Here is a 14,590-nt window from a genome sequence, read left to right as displayed (position 1 = left end):
TATGTGTGTGTGTGTGAGTGTGTGTGTATGTGTGTGTGAGTGTGTGTGTGTGAGTGTGTGAGTGTGTGTGTATGTGTGTGTGTGAGTGTGTGTGTATGTGTGTGTATGTGTGTGTGAGTGTGAGTGTGTGTGTGTGGTGTACTGTCCATGAGCAGAGTCCAGAGAACATTAGGTGCCCTGCTCTGTGGCTCTCTAGGTAGTGAGCATCTGGATTTTTCCTTTTTCCATGCCCCTGGAGCTAGGGTTTATAGCTATTTTTTTTTTGCATGGTTGCTTGAGATTTGAACTCAGGTCCTCAGGCTTGTGTAGCAAATGCTGTTATCAACTGAACCACCTCCCCAAATGCAGACTCCTTCTAGGTATTGCTATATTCTATGTTGACTGATATCATGGCCCCACATGGGGACCTCCATTCTAGCAGTGAAAAAAGGGAGGGACTAGGGATGAGATTGGAACTAGTTAGAGCTCTGATAGTTAAGCCTAACTGCAAGGGAGGATGGGAAACATGGTCCCCATTCTGAGTCATGTGGGTCTTTCCTGAAGTCAAGGGCTTTTACAGAACAGCTAGCTGTAGAAGTCTTTTTGGCAATAACAATCTTTGGTTGTAAATATACAACTAGAGTGGAATGATCCACTAATAAACAATCCATTGGTAACATTTAAAAAGTTGAATTTCTTTCTGTGTTTGTTATGGCTTTCAGTTCCCTTTATATTTAGTAAGCCCCATATATTCGGAACTGAGGTAAACATTACTTGTTTTAAAATTTTGAAATTCAGTTAGTCAAACTGTCACAGATTCTAATTTGTCTCTCTGTAAACCAACTGATGGTTTGACAAGTCTACAATATTGCAAAAGCCTGATTTATGAACTGACTACATTTACTGGCCCTAGGATGTGGCAAGAAACTACAGATGAATTGCTTGGATGGGGCAGGATCTGGGCTGGGATCCATCAATGAAGCCTGTCATAGGAACATGTATACTGAGTAAAAGAAGGGAGAGGGGAAGGAGTCGAGGAGGACAGGGAGGACAGAGAGGATGGGGAGGACTGAGAAGATGGGGAAGATAGGGAGGATGGGGAGGATAAGGAGGGTGGGGAGGACAGAGAGGATGGGGAGGATGGGGAGGCCTGAGAAGATGGGGAGGATGGGGAGGACAGGGAGGACAGGGAACATGGGGAGACAGGGAGGACAGGGATGATAGGGAGGACAGGGAGGATGGTGAAGATAGGGAGGATGAGGAGGATGGGGAGGACGGGGAGGATAGGGAGGACAGGGATGAGGAGGAGGACAGGGAGGATGGGGAGGATGGAGAGGATGGGGAGGACAGGGAGGATGGGGAGACAGGGAGGACAGGGAGGATGGGGAGACAGGGAGGACAGGGAGGATGGGGAAGATAGGGAGGACGAGGAGGATGGGGAGGACAGGGAGGACGAAGAAGATGGGGAGTACAGGGAGGATGGGGAAGATGGGGAGGACAGAGGATGAGGAAGATGGGGAGGACAGAGAGGATGAGGAAGATGGGGAGGACAGAGAGGATGAGGAAGATGGGGAGGACAGGGAGGACGAAGAAGATGGGGAGTACAGGGAGGATGGGGAAGATGGGGAGGACGGGGAGGACAGGGAGGACGGGGAGGATGGGGAGGATGGGGAGGACGGGAAGGACAGGGAGGATGAGAGGGTGTGTGTGGTTAGAAGCTATAGATGTGCAGGCTTGTGAGCATACTAAACCTGGCTCAGTATTTTGTCTTTTTTTTTTTTTTTTTTTAAAATACCAGTCTGAGAACAAAGAACTAGGAAGGTCATGTAGGGCAACCATGTCAGGTGTCTAAGATGGAGACAGATGCCTGTGAGTCTTAGCTCAGCACCAGGAACCTCTCTCCCTTCCTTTATCCTGATAAGAGCCCCTACTTTACCTGTGCTGCCCACAATCCAAATCCATATGCACTTTTCATGATTTTCTTACCTTCTGGTTACTTTAGAAAATGTATACTAAAAAAGAAAGAAAGGAAAAAAATAAAGAAAGAGAGGCTGGCCAGAGCTGGAACACTTTGATGTTGCTGGCCCCAAGGTATAGGCATTGATTTCTGACCCCCCAACCACCACCAAGGTGAATTCCCTGCAGGGAGACTTGATGTCCAGGAGGAGCTCCTCTTGGAGTTTTGTGATGGAAAGAGCACAGAGGATGGCTGTTTTTCAAATGGATTTAAGGAGATAATTCTCACCTTGGACTGAAAAACAGCCATTAGCAGGATGTCTGCTCTTTAGCTGGTAAATTTTGAAGAAACTCTCTGTATGTGTAGGGGGTGGTTAATGGGAGAAAGTGACACCATCACCTAACAGCACATCCTTGCCAAGATCTTGGTGTATAATTGTGGAACCTGGTCATAGGATCAGACACACCGATTCTCTCTGTGATCTGCTTGAAGAAAAAGACTTACTGGACAACCTCCCCGTGAGTCATTTAGTAAGTGACTGTGCTGGGGTACCCAGAGAGCTGGGGTACCCAGAAAGCTGGAGTTTTGGCCGTGAAAAGGCTGGAGGGCTGAAGAAAATGTATTTGACCTGAGTGTAAGGGTGTGGGGGTGTGCATGTCACAGCATGGGTGTACATTTGCCATAGCACATCAGAGGACAACCTCAGGTGTCTGTCCTCATCTTTAGCCTTGTGTGAGACAGAGCCTGGCTGTTGTTAGGCTCGCTGGCCTGTGCGAGGGCGATTATCCTGGCTTCTTTCCAGTCTCCATGTGTAGGTGTGCTGGGATTACAGGTGTTAGTGCTCTTATTCTGTCTTGGTTTTATGTGTGTTCTGGGGATCTGAAGTCAGGTCACCAAGCTTGCACAACCTACTTAGGCATCTTCTTAGCACCTCATCTTTTTCTCTTACTGGGACCAAGGGTTCCCAATTAGGCTAATTTGGGTGACCCTCAAACCCCAGGGGTATGCCTATTTCTATGGTCCTGGGATTATGAGTGTATAGCAATACCCAACTCTTTATTTAGACAAGCTATGGGACCAAATTCAGGTCTTCTTGCTTGTACAGGCATGTTTCCCAACTGAACCATATCCCCATCTGAAAGCTGTCTGGCTTCTCTCTCACCTGGATTACTGTTATTCACTTTGTAGACTTCGCCTGGCTGGGCTCACCTTTTCTCACATCACACCCAGAAGCCAGTGAGTTTCAGCATTACCCAGGATGAATCTGCTCTGGCAGGGGCAGGCAAGCCAGTGTGTTTGGAATTGCTATACATGTTTCCTTGTTGATGCCTTAAACTCTTCTTATGGTTGAGGATTTTATGGGGAAAGGAGCCTAGTTAGAAATACAGTAGAAAAGTTAGTTTGTCCTTTGCTTTGTGACTTTGGTCAAATGACACTTTGAGCCCTTTGAACCACTTTATAGATAAGGTTATCCATTCAAGGAGGATATGCAGTCTTCCTATTTGTCAACAAGATGTGTGTGTGTGTGTGTGTGTGTGTGTGTGTGTGTGTGTGTGATCAACTAAGTGTAGCATGAAGCTCTGCGCCTCTTGCTTTGCTGATGAGAACTATCAATTGCTCTGATTAGTACAAAGAAGAAGAAATGGTACCATTGTTAAATGCCATCCCTGCAATCACTTTCTCTTAGACTACTTCAGAGAGGCCCCCAGCAACCCCTGTGGCTAGCAGGATATTTCATTCTATGGTTCAGGAGATGGAAGCTCCCAAAGGAAACCACGTACCTTGAAATCCTCTGTTGTATTGAATATATGCTCCATCCAAAACACATTTTTGAAAAGTTTGAGGAGTCTAAAATGCTGGCTGTTTATTTATTATTATTATTATCTAATGTCTGTGAAAGTTTTTTTTCCCTATAGGTGGTGATTTCTACAACCTTACTAGGGCATCTTGTACTCTGGGTGAATCATCCATGCACGTGGTATCAAGCTTCATGTCCCCTGACTCCAAGTTTCCTGTCTATTATGTGACATTCCCCTGACTCCAAGTCCCCTGTTTGTTATGTGACATTCCCCTGACTGCACACAGCTTCTCAACTTCCATCTATTCTGTTCAATAAGCAAAGAGAGAAAGCACAAGAAAGATTAAAATATGCTCATCCCAGCCCGTGTGGGCAGTAGCAACTCCCTGTTTATATTAGCTATGATTTTTTTCTCTCCAACAAATAGTGCTCTGGGGTAGAAATTATTCATTCTCTAAAATTTTATTGAGCTCATTATATCCAAAGCACTGCGTACTGGCTCAGATCCCCAGATAGTGCCATGATTCAGAAATTGTGTGTGTTGTTTATCAAGAGCATGGAGGATTTTTGTGTGTGCTCAAGTCTGGGTGCCATGCTCAGGTCTTTGCCATACCCTGTATCTTTGCTTCCCATATACCCATGCATGCCGTGTATTCACAGTGTGTCTACAATCTTGCCCTGGTGGTGCTTAGTGGAATTAGAATCTATTGACCTAGACTTCATATGATATATAAAGACATATATAAAGGTATAAGTATATCCTAGGGATTTTTAATGGGCATGTGGTATCATTTGGGGGCATTTGGTGGTTGTATGCATTGCTACTTGTGTAAGTGGGCAGAGATCAAGGGCACTGCTAAATCCTACAGTGCGCAGAGGTAGCATCTTCCCCCACAGTGTTATCCGACCCAGCTGGTGGTGCTGAGGTTGAGAAGCCTTGGTGCATCCCAAGGACGTGTAGCCCAAAGCTATCTGATCTTATCTGCGCAGCTGGTGACAGTTGCTGAGTGATACCATGCTGGGTGACTGGATGCTCCGAGCACTTGGGAGAGTGGAGGAGAGTGATGGTGGATGAGTGGGTGCTGTCATGGATGTGGGAAGAGTGGAGGGGATGCTGGAGCAACCACGAGGCATGGCATGACCAGGATGAGCCAGTATAGGGGAGCGGGGTGGTAAGCGTGCCCTGCAGTGGAGCAGAAGGTTGTGCTTGGAAAAGTGGGGATCCTGAACTGTAAATAAAGAGGGTACATAGTAGACTCTGGGACAGAGGAAGGCCAGGGCAGGCAGTGTTTCAGGAAGAATTGCCCATAGTGGTAGCAGGATTGGTTGGAGCAAGGCTAGTCTGTAATACCGAGACTCAGGCAAGTGAAAGGGCCTTATTGTCATGGTGAAGGACAGAGACACTGCCCGTTAGCCTGTTCCTCAGCTTACCTGTACATAAACTGGGGGCCAAGAGATGGAATGTTTGGCGTTTAACCTTAGCTGAAGTGATGACAGGGCCCAGTGAACAGAAGGTGACCTTTATATAGCAGTATCGAGAGTATACCATGTTCTCCCATGTCCTGCAGGCAGGAGCTGTCCTCAATCTCCAAGTTATAAAAGAGGATATGGAAGCCCAAGATTCTCTGAAGCAGCAGAGGCAGGTGTCATTCTGAGGAGTTTGTCACCAGGGTACAAACTCCTAAGCTCAAGTTCATGTGGTAGGTGTGAGGTCATGTGGCCTGCTCCAGTGCTGACCAGGTTGTATTGAGATTGACTCCAGCAGCATCTGAAAGGAGGCAGGCTTAGGACGTGGCTCTGTGGTTCCAGGCCTAGACTTAGAGTTTTGTGGCATCAGAGATCCTGTTTATTTCTGTAGTGACATTTTCAGTCTTTCCGCTTTGGAGTCCATCTTCAATGCAGAGAGGAACTGAGTGCCAGCTCAGGGTTCCTTAACACCAGCGTTGATGCATTTCCCACTTAGTACAGGTTTAATCAATATTGCACTGTTGCCCACCCAGTGAATTGTGTGTGTGTGCACTCACATGCATATGTATATACATGTGAATGTATATATGTATGTGTATGTGTATTTGCATATGTGCTCATATGTACATCTACATGGATACATGAAAGTACATATAGATACACATACACGTGAATGCACGCGCACACACACACACACACACACACACGCACACATACACACACCTGTGCCTTCTCTATTTACTGCTGGAATTTCAGAAAGAGCCCTTGCCTTTCTTTCTGCCTCGTGTAGCCAGGGGCAGTATATAATGTATTTAAATACATTCAATGAGATGCATGAACCAAAAAAAGCCCCTCCTGGAAGCTGGATTTACAGCTGAGTGCAAGTCCCCTGTTGGCATGTGTTACAGCTGTCTGGCAGCCTAGCTGCTTTATCAAGGGAGGAGAAAGCAGGTAAGGAGAGGAGAGAAAGGAGCATGCAGGTGAATAAAGGATGCTGAAGCAGAGTGGGCAGGTGAATAAGGATGCTGAAGCAGAGTGGGCAGGTGAATAAGGATGCTGAAGCAGAGTGGGCTGCTGGGAAATGGGCAGGAACATCAGCAAGCAGAGACCTGAGCCCAAGACAGAAAATGCACTTTACTCACATGACTCCACCCTGTGAATAAATACATCTCATGCAGAATTACCCGAGTGTTGCCTTCTCGGATGCCTTTGACTACACCCCCCCCCCCCCCCACACACACTTCCTGTTACTGCTGGGCCAGCCATGCAGAGTTTGGACAATCATGTTTGAATATTGCTTTTCCTTAGGAGCTTAGGTCCTGTAGGCACAGTGGTTGCTAGAAAGCATGAGGACCTGCCTTTAGATTCCAAGCACCCAGCTAAACAACTGAATATGATAGTCTGTGTCTTTACCTTGGACATTGAGAGCCAGGGACAGTTGGATCCCAGGGCCTGCTAGCCAACCAGTCTAGCGGAACACTGGGGCTTCAGGTACAGTCAGAAATACTCCTTAAAAAAATGTGAAGAGTGATTGAAGAAGACTTCTAACACACACACACACACACACACACACACACACACATACACACACACACACACACACAGAGAGACAGAGAGACACAAGGTTTTTTAAAGAACTTTTTTTTTTGCTCTCCTGCTACATGGCATTGTTACAGTGATAATCTGTATTCTTAGGGCAGAGACTCTAGGACAATGGGATTTATTCAAGGAGAGTTAATGCTGCTGCTGAGGCCATTCGGCTGTGTGTCAGCAGCAGAGCGGGCTGGTGGGACATGGGTGGGTACGTTAGAGATCTTACAGCTTGAATAGCCACACAAGGATTGTGCTTTCCTATACTTGCTGAGGCACATCTCTCTCTCTAACATAGTAACAGATGTGCTAGTTGCTTGTATTGAGTGGCCTGCTCTAGGGGTGTGTATGTGTGTGTGCAAAGCTTCACTGTCTGTCTGTCTGTCTGTCAGCATTAATCCTGCTGTGCAATTTTTTTTTTTTTTTTTGGTTTTTCGAGACAGGGTTTCTCTGTGTAGCCCTGGCTGTCCTGGAACTCACTCTGTAGACCAGGCTGGCCTCGAACTCAGAAATCCACCTGTCTTTACCTCCCAAATGCTGGGATTAAAGGCGTGAGCCACCACTGCCCAGCCTGCTGTGCAGTTTTTAAGATCATGCATCTATAGTTTATAACAAACACTAAGGCCTAGCGGCTTCTCAGTGTTACCTGTACCACCATCCCTGTAACTTCTGCCTCTGACACTTTACCTCTTAGAGGAGACTTTTCCTAGCTGAGCCGTCCGTCTCAGTCCACAAAGCAAGCTCTTTATGTTCATTGAAAGCAACACCTGTCCCTTCCTGCTTGCTCAGCAGAATTGTGCTGCAGAGAATACCTAAGAGTGAGAGCAGAGAGGCCAGTTGTAGTATCTGGTTTATGAGGATTTAATTATGCCTCTCGTGACAAAGCTAGACCTCGGCTGGGTGGCGTTATCACTGTAGATGACATGCTCTATTATGCACCGAAGCAAAGAAACACAAAGCAGGCCAGGCAGCAAGAGACCTCAGTCCTCCCGCCCAGCCCTCTGTGTATGGCCTGTATCTGGAAACTTTCTGTTCCCTCCCAAAGGAAGGGCTAAGAGTGATAGATAAGAAGAAAGCGGAGTCAATGTGTATTACAGGCTCTGGCATATGCTGGGTGAATAGAGATGTCAGCCACCTGAAGTTCCCGAGCCTTCGTTCATCTTTTACTTGAATATCAGATGGATTATGACCATGTTGGTTGCCTCTGAGGGTGCCATGGGGGTGAGAAGAGATGATATAGGAGTCAAATTCTCTGCAGACTTCACTCGGGGGGTGGAAGGAGCCAGACCCTCTCTTGTATTCCTGTCCAGCACTCAGAGAGGTCCTGGGATGGGGATCTATTCAACTTGGGGTTTCCTCTGTATTTGTAGCTCTTAGTACAGTGCTCGCTGTTCTCTAAATATCTACAAAACTGGGAACCTTTTCAAGTTACCTGAACCAATCTATCCAGGAAATGATTTACTGGGCCAACTGTTGGAATACCGGGTACCCAGATATAAACGTCACTGGTAGGCCAGGCTAGATTTCTAAATGGCTGTGAAAGCCTGGCAGCTACTGCCTGAGCATGCCATGCTGGTCTCCAGTTTGGACATCTTTTATGGCCCCATTTCTTCATGTTTCTGTGTTTGGATGCATTGTGTACAAGATGTGCTCCTCAACCTAATGAACTTGCTAGAGGGACAGAGAGGCCAAAACAGCCCTTGAGGGCTTGGGTCATGTGCACTTAGGTTTCCTGGGTGAGATCAGATGCTATTATGCCTTCTGTAGGTCACTGCTCTGAGAATTTGTATTTAGCAAAGGGCTCACTGAGAAACAGGGATGAAGTCAGCAATGAGCAAGTGACATTCTTTAAAACCCTTGTTTATAAAACACTTGTTTGTTTGTTTAGTGTGTGTGTATGTGTATTTGTATGGCACAGTACATGTGTAGGATAAAGAACAGAACAAATTGTGTGAATTAGTTCATTTCTCTCCTTCAGCATATGGGTTGTGGGGATTGAACTCAGGCTATTAGGTGCCATTACCTGCTTAGCCATCTAGCTGGCCCACCCCTTGTGTTTTTGGCAGTCCTGGGAATTGAACCTAGGGCCTCATGCCTGCTCTGTCTCCTCAGCTCTCTCTCTTTACCTTTTTGAGGCAGGGTCTTGCCATTTGCCCAGACTGATCTATGAACTCATTCTGAAGTTCAGACATGCCTTGAACTTGTAATCCTCCTGCCCCAGCAGGTAAGAGTCAAAGTTTGTGCCTCCATGTTCAGCTCTTTGCTCCTTTTTTCTTTTCTTTTCTTTTTTTTTTTTTTTTTTTTTGTTTCCATTAATGAGGCAGAGGGAAGCTGAAGGCTGAGATGTGTTATATCGAATCTAAGATGGGTCTCAGCACCTAGTTCACAGTAACCCCTGGAAATCATATTGTCCCCTTTCTAGGAATGACAGAGAACAACAAGTAGATGACATAGCCAGTTGATTCATGGCCAGCAGCTGCATCCACCTTTTAAAACTTCAGTCAAGTGATACTGTGGAGAAAGGAAGTCTTTTCTGATTTATATAGAGGCCCAGAGCCCGTGGCTCTTTTACCAGTTTCTATTTATAGAAAATTGTCCATCGATGTCCCCAACTCGTGTGGTTTACCCTCCTCTGGGCTCTTACTTTGATTCCCAGTTCTTCATCTTTTAGGGATTACCTACTGCATTTTCTGTTTAAGCCCACCTGTCTCTGGCTGTCTCTGGCTGTCTCTGGCTGTCTCTGGCAGCAGCTCATTCTGATCTTTCCTTTCTGTGCATGTAGATGCACCTCCTAACCTTATCTAACAATTAAGACTTTGTCGTCTGCCTTGGCCATCTCTTCCACTCAGCAAACCATTTAGGCCAAATGGTTTTCAACATGGCTTTTTCCCAGGGAGCCTGTCAACATGGCTTTCTCCCAGGAAGCCTGAGAAAGGCATTCCTTGGTCCTGCTCTACATGGTTCTATCACCAAGCCTAGGACTGGATGGAGACATAATCAATTATGTCAAGCAAGCATCCCAGGATAGATGTGGTTGTTCTATCCTGATCTAAATCTTCAGATAGTTGCCTGTTCTTATGAGGGAACACTTATTTCCTTGCAACTTTAGGAACCTCAGGTTATCCTTCCATAAGTCAACATCATTATTGACATTAGCCAAAGCTGAAAACAACCCAGGTTACCATGAATGACTGAAAGGATAAACAAAGTTTGCATGTGCATCCACTGGGATTACTCTGCCTTAAGAAGGAAAACAACTCTGATTTCTGTTATGACACATGTGAACCTTGAAAACTGTATGCTAAATGAAATAGGTCAGGCACAATAAGACAGATACTACATGATTCTACTTGCTCAGGGTGCTTAGAATTGAAAAATTCTACCAAAGAAGCACGATAGTTACTAGGGGCTGGGGGTTGGGGGAAGTTGAGAGGTACTATCTAACTGGCTCTGACTCTATCTAACAGTTTTGGAGATGGATGGTAGGGATGGTACTTTATACCACTGAACTGTAGACTGGAAAATGATTAAAATGGTCAATTTTACATTTACATGCATTTATACACATATAGAAGAGCTTTGCACAAATACATTTTGTATAGTTTCAACCAAAATTCCAAATGCTTCCCCAAACCTTTGACTAAATTCCTTATCGTGAGTTATTTGAGGAGCTAATACAACTGTGATCAACTAGGCCCCGTCTTTTGGATGCCACTACCTGCTAATAATGCCAGCAAATTAGGAATCCACCGCTGGATTAATTCACAGATATGGCCAGAGTTCTCAGAATCCTATCACTTTCTAAAAGCCCCAGCTGGCAACTAAGCCTTTGACACATGAGCCCTCAGGGACATTCTAGATTCAAACTGTAGCAACCTAGAATCTAGCCCATGGGTGAGAAACTACCAGATACCAGTATGTGACTGAACCAGTGTTCTTAGTTCCATAACAGGTTGCTCTGAGTCATCGCCCTCCTTTTAGATGCAAATTTGCTTGTCAATAGGTGGAGAAATGGCATCCGAGAATGCAATGTGACTTCTAAATGACCAGTGCCCAAAACAGCTCTCAGCAGTGTTCTGGTATTACATACATTTTGTACATTTTAGATTTGTTCTCGGGAAACTCTTTGGTAAGTGTAGTTCCAAGTAGCCATGTGCACCTGCTAAGTTCTATGCAAGCCTGGGTTTCCACTAGACTCCCTGGCAAGGGGCAGACTTCCTGTTTAGGAACTGGAATGTGTGGTGGTGGTTATGTTTTGCTATTGTAAAGATAAAGAGGAAGTGCCCGTGAGTTTTAAAATGGAAATCATGTGGGTAAATCAATCCTGAATGTTCCCAGAGTGTAACACTCAGCATTCTGGCCTTGTATCTCTCAGCTCAGGGTACCCATCCCTCAGTTCGAGATGGTTTGGGAAATTTGTGGTTCTAGTGCTATGGTTAATGGTTAATCATTTTCTTCATTGACAGATATGTCTGAGGATTGAAAATATTTTCACAACCACAGTGAATCAGCCAGTGTTCCTTCACTGTAACAAAATACCTGAGGTAATTAACTTGTTACGAGCAGAGGTTTATTTCAGCTCACAGCTTTGTAGGGCTCCATCACCTATGGTCCTTGCTGCTCTGGCTCCGAGGTGAGGCGGCATACCCTGGAAGGTATACAGCAGAGTACACCCAAGCAGCTCATGACCAGGAAGCAAAAGAGAAGAGAAGCGACAGGAGTCATGGTCCCATTATTTCCTTTGAGGACATGAGCCATATGATTGAAGGGATTCTCCCTAGGCAGTTTTCTTTAAACCAATCCCACCCTGGAAACCAGACTTTAACCTGTGGGTCTTGGGTTCAAGATTCAACCTACTGCATATATGTGCACACTGAAGAAGCAGGATCAGAGTACTTTCTAAGGGGCCTCATGGTCCTGCAGACAGTGTAAGGCTCCCCTGTAAGTCAGTCCTTCTTAAGAGTCATGTATGACAGGAGACCTTAATTCAGGTCACTCCTAAGGAAGCCAGAGGAGTGACACTCTCAGGACTCAGTGGGGACTTCCATGTAGAGGTCCTCTGCATTCATCCTGTAGGGAAGATGGAGCAGATGAATGCAAATGGATATGGCCAGCAGCCTAGACAGGCATCACAAGTCTTATGTCAGCAGTGTGCGTGGTTTCTCTTTCTTTAAATGTGACCCTGTGCTGGGAAAAGACTTGGAAACTGACGAGGGAAAGGATTTGTCGCCTGTAGGATTTGAGTCTGGGCCCGTGCCTTTCAGTTCTCCCATCCCATGTGTACTGTGTGGAAGTTGAACGCATGGGTGATCTGCATGGCTGTAAATATGCTGGGCGTTCCCTTGACAGGCAGGTTCAGTGTGACATAGAAGGCTTAGAATCTTGATACTGATTGGAGCATCTCCAGTAGGCTCTCACTCAAATGCTGAGTCAGCTCTGTTTTCTATGTCCTCAGAGAGCTGGAGGCTTGGGATGTTCAACGATGCCTGCAGATTAGAATCACTTGGGGGAAGCTTGTCAAAAGTCCACACACCTGGGCTCTGCTTGGCCCAGTTGTATCAGAGCCTCTGAGTGGTGGCTACTTTGCATGCTATTTAAATAGACTCTTTGGAAGATTTAAATATGCCACAATATAGAGGACTTAATCTGTGTCCCTAGGTGGATAGAGACTTAAAAAAAAAACCCCAAACCACTAATCTATGGAAGTCTGAACCCACCTATGGAGCCAGGGACGTTCGGGACTGCAGAGCAGATGCCCGCTGATGCATCTGTGTACTGACTCTGGACTTGGCATTTTCACACACTACATGGATTTACATGGATTCACTCATGTATCACTCATGGATTCACTTTGTCCATCTTTGGAAGGATTTTGACTCTTGCTCAGCATCCTAAAATGGAAAAGAACTTATAAAATTACACACATTTGCAAAAGGACACAGGGAAGGCACTAAGCACGAAGAATCTCTGACATGCCCCAGTATAACTACCTGCAATGAAAAACCAGATACAGTCTCCTTCAGCTCAAGGATAAGCCCTTAGTGCACAGGTACAGATATCAACCTGGGCCCACTCAGCGGGGTCTTACTGGTAGCATAGTTCTGAAAAAAAAAAAAAACCCCAAAAAACAAAACACAGATGATGGGCTGGGCTGTCTTCTTGAGCCTGTTGATAGAAATCAAGGCGTAAGAAGATACTGCCTTAAGCTGCTGTATTAGTCAGGGTTCTCTAGAGTCTCAAAACTTATGGTAGTCTCTATATAGTAAAGGAATTTGTTGATGACTTACAGTCTGTAGTCCAACTCCCAACAATGGTCAGGAGCAGCTGTGAATGGAAGTCCTAGGATCTAGCAGTCGCTCAATCTCAGGAGATAAGCAGGTGGAGAAGAGAGAGTATAAATCTTCCTTCTTCCAATGTCCTTATGTAAGTCTCCAGCAGAAGGTGTGGCCCAGATTAAAGGTGTGTGTCACCACGCCTTTAATCCCAGATGATCTTGAACTCAGAGACCTCCCAGTTTTAATTTTCTGGGATTCATAGCCACTATGGTCTCAAGATCTCCATGCCAACCAAGATCCAGGTCAGAAACTTGTATCTCCCAGCCTCCAGATTAGGACCTCCAGAAGGCTCACTGGTGAACCTTGTAGTTCATTCCAGATATAGTCAAGTTGACAACTAGGAATAGCTACTACAGCTGCCTCTGGTTTTAGTGCCTATGGAGTAATCTACCTTGAAAATACTTGTTTTGTTTGTTTGCATCCATGAGCAATCTCATAGTTCATTGCTGGAATGACCACCAAACCTAATGTCACTATTTTATGGACAAGCTGATCTTCTAGAACTCAGGCTCCTTGTTTATGACTGTGGTCCTGCTCTTTTGTGGTTCTGCTCTGTGTCCTCCCTGCAGCCTGCACTGGGTGGGTATGACCCTGGGAACAGACCATCTGCATGTTTTGTTCAATTGAGCGACAAGGTTGTATGCACAAAGCTTGCTGGAGCTCAGATGGGTGTTTGCTCATTTCCCAGGGAAAACCCCTCCTCCTGGCAGGTGTCTGCAGCAGTTTCCGGGAGCAGAGGGATGAACAAGCTGCACACAGGACTAATATTGACAGTTCCCCTGATGGAGACACCAGTGCCACATGTGGGGCTTAAGTCTGCCTCACGTGCTTTCTCCTCTTGGAAAGAACATACCCCAGAGGATACTGGGAGGCTGGGTGTTTGCTTGTCAGGAATGTCTAAAATTGCCCACTTCAGCCACAGAAAAGAAAATTCTAACGGGACTTGTCTTTTTCCCATTCCCTGAAAGAAATATTCCTAGATTATACAGCTGTCTAACTTTTTTTGGGTGTGGTGGTGGATTTAGTTAGCTATGTATGTATATATGTGTGTATGTGTGTGTATGAATGTATAAGTATGTATATATGTATGCATGTATACATGTATGAGATGTATAAACATGTATATGCATGTATGAATTTATGTATGTATGCATGAGTGAATGTGCTAGGGGTGGAACCCTAGACCTTCTGCCTGCTAGAATGCTTTACCAATGAGCCATAGTCCTCACTTGGCCTTTTATCTTTCTACTTTCTGACCAACCTGAGGACTTCCTAAAGCTTCTCTATATTAGGATGGCCAGGTGTGATGGCACAGATCTGTAACCTAGGAATTTGGGAGGCAAGAACCAGAATACCACTGAAAGTTTGAGGTATTACACAGCAATATCTACACAGCAAGTTCCAGCCCAGGCAGGGCTACCCGGTAAGACTCTCCCCCAGCCTTCAGCACCACACAGAAAGACG

General features: G+C 45.6%; 1 protein-coding gene across 5 annotated transcripts in view; it reads left to right on the top strand.

Moving 5' to 3' along the window:
• Nucleotides 1-14,590, top strand: part of Camk1d (calcium/calmodulin dependent protein kinase ID) — a 509,557-nt gene that overhangs the window by 195,769 nt on the left and 299,198 nt on the right. Inside the window, exon 3 of one of the 5 annotated variants that reach the window (XM_031358640.1) lies at nucleotides 11,258-11,335. The exons of the other annotated variants lie outside the window; for them this stretch is intronic. The gene's annotated coding sequence lies outside the window, so the exon portion shown is untranslated. The remainder of the gene's footprint in view (nucleotides 1-11,257; nucleotides 11,336-14,590) is intronic. 5 annotated transcript variants of the gene reach the window in all.

The sequence above is a fragment of the Mastomys coucha genome, unplaced genomic scaffold (genome assembly GCF_008632895.1).
Source record: "Mastomys coucha isolate ucsf_1 unplaced genomic scaffold, UCSF_Mcou_1 pScaffold7, whole genome shotgun sequence".
Classification (NCBI taxonomy): Eukaryota; Metazoa; Chordata; class Mammalia; order Rodentia; family Muridae; genus Mastomys; species Mastomys coucha.
The sequence above is the reverse complement of the archived record's forward strand: the minus strand, read 5'-3'. Positions and strand labels throughout refer to the sequence as shown.